The sequence below is a fragment of the Heptranchias perlo genome, chromosome 20 (genome assembly GCF_035084215.1).
Source record: "Heptranchias perlo isolate sHepPer1 chromosome 20, sHepPer1.hap1, whole genome shotgun sequence".
Lineage (NCBI taxonomy): Eukaryota > Metazoa > Chordata > Chondrichthyes > Hexanchiformes > Hexanchidae > Heptranchias > Heptranchias perlo.
Genome location: NC_090344.1, coordinates 30,047,486 through 30,061,171, shown reverse-complemented (window position 1 = coordinate 30,061,171; position 13,686 = coordinate 30,047,486). Strand labels below are relative to the sequence as shown.

At 44.5% G+C, this 13,686-nt stretch overlaps 2 non-coding genes across 2 annotated transcripts; one reads left to right on the top strand and one right to left on the bottom strand.

The window, feature by feature from the left end:
• Positions 1 to 5,993: 5,993 nt before the first annotated feature.
• trnan-auu (transfer RNA asparagine (anticodon AUU)) lies at positions 5,994 to 6,067 on the bottom strand. Its single transcript has one exon. It is a non-coding gene; the product is annotated as a tRNA-Asn (tRNA).
• Positions 6,068 to 11,837: 5,770 nt separating this feature from the next.
• On the top strand, positions 11,838 to 11,920 carry trnas-uga (transfer RNA serine (anticodon UGA)). The gene has a single exon. It is a non-coding gene; the product is annotated as a tRNA-Ser (tRNA).
• The last annotated feature ends 1,766 nt before the right edge of the window (positions 11,921 to 13,686 follow it).

Sequence of the window (13,686 nt, the reverse complement as noted above, 5' to 3'; positions counted from 1 at the left end):
TGGTTGACAGACAGGAAAGAGTAGGAATAAATGGGTCTTTTCCCGGGTGGCAGGCAGTGACTAGTGGGGTACCGCAGGGATCAGTGCTTGGGGTCCCAGCTATTCACAATATATATCAATGATTTGGATGAGGGAACGTAATGTAACATTTCCAAGTTAGCAGATGACACAAAGCTGGGGTGGAATGTGAGCTGTGAGGGGGACGCAGAGAGGGTCCAATGTGATTTCGACAAGTTGGGTGAGTGGGCAAGAACATGGCAGATGCAGTATAACGTGGATAAATGAGGTTATCCACTTTGGTTGTAAAAACAGAAATGCAGATTATTATCTGAATGGTGATAGATTGGGAAAATGGGGAGGTGCAACGAAACCTGGGTGTCCTTGTACACCAGTCGCTGAAAGCGAGCATTCAGATGCAGCAAGCAGTTAGGAAGACGAATGGTATGTTGGCGTTCATTGCAAGAGGATTTGAGTAGAGGAGCGGGAATGTCTTACTGCAGTTGTACAGGGCCTTGGTGAGACCACATCTGGAGTATTGTGTGCAGTTTTGGTCTCCATATCTGAGGAAGGATGTCCTTGCTATGGAGGGAGTGCAACGAAGGTTTACCAGACTGATTCCTGGGATGGCAGGATGATGTATGACTAGGCCTGTATTCACTGGAGTGCAGAAGAATGAGGGGTGATCTTATCGAAAGATATAAAATTCCATCAGCACTAGATGCAGGGAGGATGTTCCCGTTGGTTAGGGAGTCCAGAACCAGGGGTCACAGTCTCAGGATAGGGGGTATGTCATTTAGAACCGAGGTGAGGAGAAATTTCTTCACTGAGGTTGGTGAACCTGTGGAATTCTCTCCCACAGAAGACAGCGGAGGCCAAGTCATTAGACGTGTTCAAGAAGGAGATAGATATATTTCTTAATGCTCAAGGGATCTGGGGAAAAAGCGGGAACAGGGTACTGAGTTAGACATCAGCCATGATCATTTTGAATGGCGGAGCAGGCCAGATGGGCCGAATGATTTATTCTTGCTCTTATTTTCTATTTTTCTAAGAAATTGATAAAGATACAACAGTCTGAACCCCCAACAGAATATGACGTGTAGCATAGATATTAATGAGAGGGAGTGAGAAGCGTTCCCGTGAATTGGCTCCGTGGCTTAGTTGGTTAAAGAACTCTGGTCCTAGATTCAACTCCCCGTGGTGCTTTTGTGGAATTTATGATGTGTAGTGAATTTGACCAGCAAAAACATCGTGCGGTGTTTGTACTTTGTTCAGGGTCCAATACGGAACTTCTCAGAATATCTCTTCAAAATGCCCTTTTATTTTACAGACTGACCTCTCATAGAATGTGAGCGTAACATCTTAATGTCAGGACACGTTCTTGTTTCTGGGCTCGTTGAGGTCGGGTATAATTCTCGATTCGAGGTTCATATTCCGGAGAATCCCCAATTTAGCCTGAGAATTTTTATCTTGAGTTGCGGTTCAGACTTTGCAAAGAGGGAAAAGAAGTCCACAAATCACTCCGCCTCAATCTCAAACGCTTTCGGAAGAAGTTCAGTTCAAACAATCACCACCTTTCAAGGCACGTCAATGACCTACACTTTCATTGAACGAGCTTTGCTTGCAATTGCATTCGACCTTGAAACCGGTCTGGCCTTTCATCTCACTGAAGCAGAGTCTGGCCGCTTTGTATCTGTGAGCATGTCACTGACGAGGTTTGCTTGATATTGGTCTCTTTCAATTTTAAAAATTTTACCAAGCCTCGGAGAAGAAACCGAAAAACTGAGTAGGGAGAGGTTGGATAGACTGAGACTTTTTTCCCTGGAGAGTAGGAGGTTTAGGGGTGAACTGAAAGAAGTCTATAAAATAATGAGGGGCATCGATAAGGCAGATAGTCAAAATCTTTTCCCAAAGGTAGGGGAGTCTATAACGAGGGGGCATAGATTTCTGGTGAGAGGGGAGAGATACAAAAGGGTCCAGAGGGGCAATTTTTTCACTCAAAGGGTGGTAAGTGTCTGGAACGAGCTGCCAGAGGCAGTAGCAGAGGAGGGTACAATTTTGTCTTTTAAAAAGCATTTGGACAGTTACATGGGTAAGATGGTGTGGAGGGATATGGGCCGAGTGCGGGCAATTGGGTCTCGCTTAGTTGTATAAACTGGGCGACATGGACATGTTGGGCCGAAGGGCCTGTTTCCATGTTGTAAACTTCTATGATTCTAATCGAATTGTCCCTGCAAGTGAAGAATTGAAGGGATTGGTGCAACAAGCAGATCTGGAAAATGCACAGGTGCGGTCGCTCAGGAATTTCAAATCCACCCTCTCGCCACTCAGCGATCATATTAACTGACCATTACACTGGCCCAGTGTCACCGCGCTGAAATCGAGTATTTCTCCGGCACGTTTCTCTTAACTTCACAGTTGCTGGTTTAAGATTGAAGACCGGCTCGTTGGATTTTCACTCCTGCAAGCTTCAACCAATCATTTTGGAGAAGTAAAATGACAGTAGACAACTGTTATATTGGTGACTGCAATCTTAAAGTTTAGCTCAGTGAGTTATTGGTTTAGCAGGTGATCTCTTCGTCTTTTTCGGTGGTGCTATCACTTAGCGAGAAAGTTTGATGGTTCGAACCCTTATTTCATTGTCCCGAAGGATTCATCGCCTCAAATTTCCAGGGTTTAAATGTGTGTTTGGTCTGCAAGAAAATGTATCGTGATCATAGCCGGCTGCGCAGGGCTGATATTCCACCACTTACCCTGTGGTCGGAGAGCAGGCACATGAAACATAGAAAGGAACGGAAATCACAATTCAGAACCCATTTCTTTTATGCGGGTTTATTTTAAATCCGTTAAATCCTGCCTCAAATAGTCGACTCAGGACTGTCACACAAACAGGTTAAATCTTCATAGAATATTTACGACAGTCATTTTTAGACTGGACGTCGCACGGCCACTTTGCTGTCAGTGAAGGGAGACAAGAAAGACCAAAGTGCCGTTTGCCCCTCTCAGTGTGGCCCTGAAGGACTGTGTCCAGGCTGAAGTTCTGTTCCCACCGGATGATCCTCCCCCCAGATTGTCCTTTCAAAGCTCCAGTCAGGTGATGCTAAGCACTCACGTGGGAAAGACCAAAATCTACAACAAAGTGTTTAAAACAAAGCTGATTTATTTAACAGATGTCCAGAATATTAAACTCCAGCCCAGTTATAGGGGTTATTAACATCAGCAGAAACAAACACCAAATATCAGAATGAACATGGTTCAGTCCTGGATATGATTAACAGCAGATGCCGACCCCTGCAGTCACTTGTCAACTCGCTGGTGTCTCAGCACGTCTGATAACTGAGCGAATCCCTTCACACACATGGAATCATAGAAAGTTACAGAACAGAAGGAAGCCATTCGGCCTATCGTGTCAATGCCGGCCGAAAAAGAGCTATCCAACTTAATCCCACTTTCCAACACTTGATCCATAGCCCTGTAGATTACGGCACATCCAAGTACTTTTTAAATGAGTTGAGGATTTCTGCCTCGACCACCGTTTCAAACAGTGAGTTCCAGACCCCTAACACCCTGTCCGCTTCTGTGTATCCTGTTACTTTTTCACTGCTGTCCAGAAGTCGATGAACAACTCCCACCAAAGTCTTGTATTCTATTCTGTTACTAATTTCTACGCAAAGCCTTTCTACTGCGTGCTCACCTTTACTGATACGTCTTCTTTCTTATGCAGTAATAATATCCCTCCTCAATATCGCTACTCCACCACCTTTTCCAATGTCCCTATCCTTTCTAAATGGCTTATAACTTGAAATATTTATCTCCCAGTCATGCCCAGTTTGTGGTCAGGTCTCAGTGATGAGCACTACGTCATGCACTATAAGCTGAATTTACGCTTCGAATTAACTTGTTTTATTTCTTATGCTACGTACATTAGTGTATAGAACGTTTAATTGGGCATTGGAACGTGTCCTACCCTTATGCCCTGATGTTGTGTTTAACACACTTGGTAAATAAGGTTGGTGAGCTGCAGACACAAGTGGTAACATGGGATTATGTTATAGTGTCAATAATGGAGACCTGGCTCAAACAAGCGGAGGAGTGGCCACTTAAATATTCCTGGCGACAACGTATTCAGGAAAGGCAGGGAAAAAAAGGAGGTGTGTGGGGGGGGGGTGGGGTGTAGAGGGGAGCAGGTACGATTGATCAAAAATACTGTTACAGAGGTAGAAAGGGTCGCCATGCTGAAGGGTTCAAAGGCAGAATCTATTTGTTTAGAATTAAGGAACAATTGAGGAGCTATTGCGCTGGTGGATGCATTCTTTAGGCGACCAAATAGTGGGAAGGAGATAGAAGAGCAAATTGCAGAAAGATGCAATAATTTTAAAGTAGTGATAAAAGGGAACTTCATTTATCCGAATATAGACTGGGAAATGGCAGTGTAAAAGTCAAAGGGGGCGAGCAATTCCTGAAATGTGTCCAAGAGAACTTTCCTAATCCGTATGTTTTCAGCCCAACGAGGAAGGAAGCAGTGTTGGATTTATTTCGGGGAAAGAAGTGGGGCAAGTGGAGCATGATTCAGTGGGGGAGCATTTGAAGCAGGTTTAGTGTAGTGCTGGAAAATGCAAGGAAAAATCAAGTATGAAAATACTCAACTGGGAAGAGCGAATTTCAGCGAGTTGAAAAGGGATCGGGTCCAGGTGGATTGGAATCAATGATTGGCAGGGAAAAGAGTAAATGAGCAATGGGAGTCTTTGAGTGAGGAGATAGTTCGGGTACAGACTGGACACATTCTTACTCGGGGAAAGGTTGGGCATGCAAAACTCGAGCTCCCTGGATGACAACAGAGTATTTGAGTCAGCATTTTGTACATTCTGAATACCAATGTCCGGACAGGTGTGCCCGCGGTTATCAACCACAACCTCGTCACCTCCACGCTGACAGATAAAAAGCGGCCACATTCTGCTTCAGTGAGATGAAATCCGAGAGCGGTTTCAAAATCAATTGCGATTGCAAGTAGAATGCATTCAGAGGACGTGAGATTATTGAGACACCTCCAAACACCCTGCCAGTTTGAACAGCAGCTCAAGATCAAAAGTCGGGGGGTAAAAAAAATGAGGGCTCGTCCGGGATTTGAACCCGAGATCTCTCACATATTTCAAGCAACAAACCCGAAGCGAGAATCATACCCCAAGACCAACGAGCCCGCTTGGGGAAAAAAAAAGCAACAAGCAGTAGTTTCTGAGTAACAGCGGCCACTTTCCTCAAATCTCCTTCAAAGTGCCGGAAATAAAAATGTGTCCGTACATAAGTGAAGAATCATAAAGCAATTTCTTCACTGTTGGGTTTTCTTTAGGGCTCCTGACGCTGATAAAGATGATTGGGGACAGTTGATGAGTTAATGGTTGCAAGGGTGCAGATACTCCGGTGCAACGGTGCAGATACTCCAGTGTGAGGGTGCAGATACTCCGGTGTGAGGGTGCAGATACTCCGGTGTGAGGGTGCAGAGACTCTGCTGCAAAGGTGCAGATGCTCGGATTTAAAGGTGCAGATACTCCGGGGTAAGGGGGCAAATACTCGGATTTAAGGATGCAGATACTCGGATGTGAGGATTTGTTGCCGTGACAGAAATGCGGCTTCGAACTGTTGTTATTATCCAAGGCAGCGCTGCAGGATCCTTTCATGATCTCTCACAAATCAACTGAAACCCATCGGAATGTGAATACAATTTTACGTTTCCAAAATAAAAGGGAGTGACATTCATTGTGGAAACAGTCTGGTGTCTCTCACTGCAGAAATATCCATGTCAGAGTAAAGCGCCTCTCCTGCAACCTTCGGACCTTGTCTGTCAAGAAGAATTCAGATTTCCGCGAAGCCAATCACAGGTTAAATGGTGGAAGATCGGCCGTGCTCAGCTGGCCATCGAAACCGGGCATTTGTTTTGCAGCCAAAACAAACATCAGAAACCAGGAAATGCGAGACCATGAAAATGAAAGTGACCCGACCGTCCCTGGGTGGGCTCGAACCACCAACTTGTCGGTTAATAGCCGAACGCGCTAACCGATTGCGCCACAGAGACAGCATACGTGTTTTACTAAACCACTGATTCAACGAGCTAAAAATTCAGGTTGCAGCGATCAATATAACCTCTCTCGAGTGTCAGTTTACTTTTCCAAAATAAAGTGTGTGAAATTTGCACGAGTGAAAAACTGTGCTCCATTATTCCTGAACATTAAACTCACCTTGCCATTAAACACCTGTATGTTGGAAGACTCAGTCCCCTCGTGGTCGAGAGGATTGATTTCTCGAGCTGTGATTCGCCATTCTCTATTCCAGTAATATTCAGGTTTGCTGAAAATGAGATGAGATGAAATGAGCAGGTCCGACGGTGTCTACAAAGTTGTCTCTTGCACTTACAGTGAAGCGGACTGCAGTTTTCACTCTTAAACCAGTAACGATGATGTTAAGAAAAAGCGTGGCCGAGAAATACCCGATTTCAGCGCGGTGACACTGGGTCAGAGTAAAGTTCAGTTCATGCGATTGCCGAGTGGCGAGAAGGTGGATTTGGAACTCCTGTGAGGCTGCGCTGCGAGTTGTCCAGATCTGCTTGGAGCGATATTCACTTCAATTCATCACTGACAGGGACAATTTGATTCTAAGTTTCTTTTTCTCTGCTGCTTGGTGAGATTTCAAAAGTTGTAAACGACCCCAAACTCGTCACTTACACTCTGACAGATGCAACGCGGTCACACTCTTCACTTCAGTGAGATGAAAGCCGGGAGCGATTTCACGGTCGAATGCAATGGCGAACAAAACTCATTCCAAGAAAGTGCTGTTCACTGAGGTGCCTTTAAATTCCTGATTGTTTGCACTGAACTTCTTCCCAAAGCGTTTGAGATTCACGTGGAGCGATTTGGGGACTTCATTTCACTCTTTGCAAAAGTTTCAACCGCAGGTCAAAATCAAATGTCGAGGGCAGAATGAGACGCCTTCATGAAATTTGAGAACCAGAGAAGCAGATAAAATATTCATTCCGGAACGATCCAGAATCTGATCAGCTCGAAAAGTAACGGTTACCCCGTGATTTGAACACGCAGCCTTCTGGTGACGCAACAAGTCATGCAGATGGAAGCAGGAAGTTGAAAATTGGGAATTGATTGATTCAGTGAGTGGGCAAAACTGCGGCAAATATAGTTCAATGGGGGGTGAGCGAGATTATCCAATTTAAATCTAAGAAAGATAAATAAGAATGTTGTATAAATGGTGAGAAACTGGGAAGTGTGGAGGAGCAGAGAGATTTCGGGGTCCAAGTGCAGAAAGCGCTGCCAACTAGCGGACAGGTGCAGAATTTAACTAAAATGACTAATGGACCGTCAGTCCGGCCGGTGAACTCAGTTGCTTCCAGTGTGTTGCAACGCCTCAATCACGGATTCGATTCTTATAATTTACTTTATTTATTTCGGCTTTCTTTAACTTTTTTAAAATCGAAGCCTACAAAAAAAATATATAAAGACAGATTCGAGGGGACAGTTTTTTGAATAATATCCATTGCCACTTTGCCCCTGGACCGGAGAAACACGTCTTTCTTTTTATTCGTTTTTTTGTTAGCAACTGAACCTGTGACGCAATGGCTAGTGTGTTGGACTTCTATTTGTTTTGTTTGATAAGCCATTCAAAGGTTCTGCATTCGAGTTTCAACGACGTTGGATTTTAGTTCGTGAGCTGGGAAGTGAAATTTTGCACCAAAACCGCAACAGGATCATTAATGTCCGTCAAGGATGTGAAACTGCCCCCGACACTTCATCTTACACAAGTGGCTCCAGTCACACCCGAATTCATGATTCTTAAACCACTCCGAGCTGGATTGGCGAAACTCTATCAAGAAGGAGACTCATCATCTGCTCAGGCCGAAAGTCAATCTGCTGGACTTCCGGCTCTGTCAGTCTGCATGTTCCTTCAGACAGGTTTCTAACTGGACACATGCATCCTGCTGCCGTGGCAGCATTGGTGCTTCAGGGGTAGAATTCTTGCTTGAGGAAATTCTGTTCCTGTAAAACTAGCTCCAGAAGTGTGGGATGGAAAGTATCCTGACTGAGCGGCCTCTGGCGCTGGTTTGAAGCTCCAGTTGAATTCCACGATTTGAAGATGGATCAAAATCATAGTTTGTGTCTACAAAACTGCAGCCTCCCTCCTGTAAACAAGTAATACTAAATATCTCATCTGCTCTTGCAACCGCGTAGTCCGGAGGAACCACATGGCAATTCAGATAAGTAGATGCATTTTGGATCACACCAATTGTACCTTCAACTCCGGTCGAAATGTTCACAAGGAAAAGGATTGTTTGATCTTGGTGAGACTCGAATTAAAAACCCCGGCATTTCCCGAGCCTGTAACTCATATAAGGACCGATTGCGCCGCTCGAGCCCGGTCACTCTGATCACCTGTCCCACTCTGCTGGAAAGAACCTTAAGGTGAGATGTCCTTACCTGTGGAAACGTGTCCTGTGGATACTTAGTGGTATAATCTGGGCGACATGGACATGTTGGGCAGAAGGGCCTGTTTCCATGTTGTAAGCTTCTGTGATTCTGTGATTCTAATTGGCGGAATGGTCGGGAACCAGTGGACACAGATTTGAGGTGATTGCAAAAGAACAAAAGGAGTTATGAGGAAAAACTTAATGACGCAGCGAGTAGTTCTGATCTGGAATGCGCTGAATGAAAGGGTGGTGGAAGCAGATTCAATCGTGACTTAAAAAAGGAATTTGAAGTGAAAAAATACAGGGCACGGGGAAAGGGCCGGGGAATGGGACTAATTGGATTGCTCTTATAAAAAGCCGCCACGGGCTGGATTAACCGAACAGCCTCCTTCTGTGCTGTAACCATTCTATGATTCGATGGACAGAAGCGGTCTGAATGAATGGGCGATCGGTTGTGGGTAGCAGGGAAATTTTCGACTGGTTGTACGGTTGTGTTACCGACGGCTCCCTGTTCTCGGATTATGGTTTTCATTTTGGGCGTTTCAATGTTTGATATGTGAGCGGTCCCCAGTTCAAATCCCAGAATCCTCCTGTTTCACTATTTCCAGTGAAGATTCACTCATTTCTTTCTCACATCTTTTCAGCGTTGCAGAAAGCAGGATTGATTTAATTATCCAGCATGTTTGAGGTCCAGAGGCAAGAATGCAACCGGTTTGTCGACGCAACACACAAGGAGAGAGTAAAATGTCTCACGGCGGTGTGCAAATTGAAACTGAAGGTGAATTTATCCCAATTCAGGCGATCTCAGAGGTGCAGAATAAAAATGCTCTTTAATTGGTCGGGAATACGAACCCTGTTCCCTCGCGTGCTAAGTGCAAATGCTACCAATGAAACAGCAACGTTTTCATGGTATCTGGCTCTCTGTGTCCAGTTGGAAACCTGTTTGAAACAACATATAATTTCACAAATCTCCTCTGAGTACCTTGCGCATTCTGATTTACAGCCGTGCATTACCAGCACTCGCTGCTTGTGATGGCCGAGTGGTTAAGCCGTTACATCTAGAACTCGACAGGGTCTTTCGGTGAAACATTGGAATGCTGCTCGCGGCGCTATTGTTTACAGTTTTGTTCAATGCTCAAATAAATATGAACTGGAGATAACGGGCCGCATTTCCTTCTCTCAGACAGATCCTCCACCGCGGCAGAGCCTTTTAATTGGGAGTCCTGTGGTCTCTTGCAAAATTTCAAGGTGCGTGAAGGAAACTTCACAATAATCCACAACTGGAGTATCGTGTCCAATTCTGGGCACCGCACTTTAGGAAGGATGTGAAGGCCACAGAGAGGATGCAGAAAAGATTTACTGGAATGGTTTCAGGGATGAAGGACTTCAGTTACGTGGATAGACTGGAGAAGCTGGGGTTGTTCTGCTTTGGGCAGGAAGGTTGAGAGGAGATTTGATCGAAGTGTTCAAAATCATGACGGGTTTAGATAAAGTAAATAAACAGAAACTGCTCCCGTTGGCGGAAGGGTCGAGAACCAGAGGACACAGATTTACGGTGGTTGACAAAAGAACCAAAGGCGATATGAGGAAAAACGTTTTAAATCAGCGAGTAGTTATAATCTGGAATGCATCTCCTGAAAGAGTGGTGGAAGCAGATTTAATCGTGACTTTCTGAAAGGAATTGGATATTTATTTGAAGGAAAAATATTTGCGGGTCTATAGGGAAAGAACGGGGGAATGGGACGAATTAGATTGCTCTTAAAGAGAGCAGGGGCAGGCTCAATGGGCCGAATGGCCTCTTTCTGTGCAGTAACGATTCTATGAATGGATCATTCCATCTTTCTCAATCTTCATTTGAAATTCTGCTAACTTGATATTCAGGCTTTTTTTTCCATACTTTTTTCTCCCGACCTCTCCCTGTCTCTGTCTCTCTGTGTTTTCCCCTGATGGACTTCTCAGGCTTCATTGAACGGACAAAGCTCATCGAACCTGCGACACCAGCAGAGAACGGTAAAGATCGAAAGACTGAGACGGTGGGAAAAGTAAAGGACCAACCCAGATGATGAATTCGGAGCCAATGTCCACATATTGATGTCTCTTCGTCCTCATAGTGAAATCATCAGTCCTTTGAGCCCAGTATGAAAACAAAGTCTTGCATTTACAAAGCGCTTTTCACGACATCAAGACGTCCCAAAGCGCTATACATCCAATGAAGTATTTTTGAAGTGTAGTCACTGTTGTACTTGTGGTGGAGTGGATAATCTGCGGATGCCAAGACAGACAACAATGTAGCTTTAGAGCAATTCATTCTGCAATATCTCACTTGATATTACAACTAGCACATTCGAAACGAATGTGGTAAAGAGATGCTAATATTGTTGATATGAAATAGTAAATGTACGTCTTCACATTGCCGTACATCGGAATAGAAAAAGTGATAGGATGTAGAGAATGGTGGCCGATCGGCTGTGGGTGGCACAGAATTCTGCATTGGTTTCACCCCTCTGTTATCAGTGGCTCGTTGGTCTTGGGGTATGATTCTCGCTTTGGGGATTTGCTGATTTTTATGTGAGAGATCCCGGACGAGCCCTGCGGTGTTACCATTTTTAGATCAAAATCACTAATTGGCTTCTCACGTCTTGTCAGCGGTGTGGTCGGCAGGATTTTCTTAATTCCAGTGCACGGAGGACAGAATGCAGAGGTTCTGTCGACGACAACACACATGGAGAAAGGAAAATGTCACAAGATGGTGTTCAGATTCAAGCTGAATGTAAATGTATCCCAATTCACGTGACCTCATGAATGGAGAATGAAAATGCTCCTCCAGTGGGCGGTGATCGAACCCCGGTCTCCCGCACAGACAGCAAGAATTATATTACTGAAATAACAAAGTCCGCACAGCAGCCGGCGGCATGGGTTCAATTCGAAACCGATCTAAAAGAACATACAGTCTCAGGGTTCTCCTGTCATAACCTTCTTCATTCTCTTCTGCAGCGGTGTCGGATTTGTCGCTTGCAGCTGCGAGTAGTTATAATCTGGACTTGCAATGTGATTTTCCAACCCAGCTTCGATGCAACACACGTGGAGAATGGAAAATGTCTCGAAATGGTGCGCAGATTGAAGCTGAGGGCGAATGTCGCACAATTCACGTGATCGTATGAATGGAGAATGAAAATAATCCTAAACGAACCGGAAATCGAACCCCGGTTTCTCACGTGATAAATGAGAATTCTATCACCGAAACAGCAAAGTCAGCACATTAACAAGCTGTAAGTTTCCAGTTGAAAACCTGTCTGAGAGAACAAAGTGTCACAGATCTCGTGTGATAACCCTGCGCATTCTGATTTTTTGCTGTGCATCATTGAGGTTTCCAGCTGCGATGGCCGAGTGGTTAAGGCGTTGGACTTGAAATCCAATGGGGTTTACCCTGCACAGGTTCGAATCCTGTTCGCAGCGCTATTTTTAAAAGTTTGTTCAGTGTTCAAATTAATATGAACTTGAACGAACGGACCTTGTTCGCTCCCTCAGAGAGGTGCTCCATCGCCAACGACGCTTTAAACTCGGAGCCCAATGATCTCTTGCAAAATTGCAAGACACGTGAAGGAATCTCTCCCAAGCTCCATTCTAAATTCTGCTCGTTCGCAGAACTTGACATTTATACAATTTGTTTCTATGTTTTAATCTCTCCCTGTCTCTGTCTCTTGAATTTGCCTGTTTTCTCCTGATGGACTTCTCAGGCATCGTGAACAGCGAAGAATGATGGAACCTGCAACACCAGCAGAGAAGGGTAAAGATGGAAAGACTGAGACGGTAGGAAAAGAAAAGGTGCAACCCAGCTGATGAATTCGCAATTAATGTCCACACATTTATGTTTCTTCCCCTCACAATGAAAAAATCAGCAATTTGAGTACAGTACACTTATGGTAGAGTGTATAATATGTCGATGTTGAGACCGACAATCGAACCATTGCCGTGGTGATGAAAGCGCCGAATCCTAAACACTAAACCCCAAGGAAACGCTGAAAATTCTTTGCTGCGAACAAGCAGAGCAACGCGGCCTTTCCTACTTGGCCCTTTGTAATTCAGGTCATTTTCCTGCCAGACAAACTGCTCGCACAAAATGGCATTTTCTGTTCGAAATAATATCGCAACAGAGGTGATGTTCAGGCAATGACATCACCAAGTGCAAGTAGGCATGGACATGAAATGGAAAGTGAGGTAAAATACGACCACAAGCTGCTGATGGACATGTTTCCATTTCCAAAATTCACGCACCGAATGCAGCTCCTGGGAAAGCTGCAAGGCCACGCAGGTCCATCGGGAATCATTGAAGCAACTGACAGTTTAAAGTGGCATCTCCTGCTGCTTCTGTGGGGAGTGAGAGAGAGGCACTGTCGGTATTTGCGTACAGTTTGATTTTGCACAGAACTGCACAGAGAAACAGCAAATATGCCGGGGCTGTGAGATGTTCTATATTATTCATATTTAGCCACAGTCAGAAGCTGAAAAGAAGGAGAGATAAGAGGCCTGAGAATAAACACAGAGCTGAATGAATCATGAAAGAGCGAATGAAAAAATAATGTCATCAGTTCCACTTTGTCTCGTGCGCAATCTTGGGAGTTCCCCAATGGCCTGGTGGTGAGAATTCGGTACTCTCACCACCTCGAGGTTCGATTCCAAGTTCGGGAATTAACTTGAAAAAGAGTTATGAACTTATTAAATTAATTACATGAAGCTAATTAATTCCTGTTCGTAGTTGAATCCCTGTTTTAATCACCATGAATCAATCGATAACTTTCTATTCCAGACTGAAGGCGATGTTGACGTGGTTACCGAGAGACGGTCAAAACTTTAATAAGATTTTTATGCTTTGAATGTGATGATTTTTTTTCATTTTAAAGACTGCATCTTAAGAGTGGGATTAAAAACGCAGTGGAGTCGTTGTTAAATTTAACATTATCTGGCAATTGTCGCTGTTTATCACAGGAGCGCCCGAACTGGTTCTCCGATCAAGATGAAAGTAACGCAACGAGGAACATCTGATACAACACGAAAGGCATCGGGCTATGACAAAAATCCCCACCGTTTTGCTTTTCCAAAATAAAGGGTGTGAAATTTATTCTCTGAACATAGGAACAGTCTGGTCTCGCTCACTACAGAAATCTCCATGTCACAGCGAACCAGCTCTCCTGCAGCTAGTGCGGCCTCCCTTCGGGCCTTTC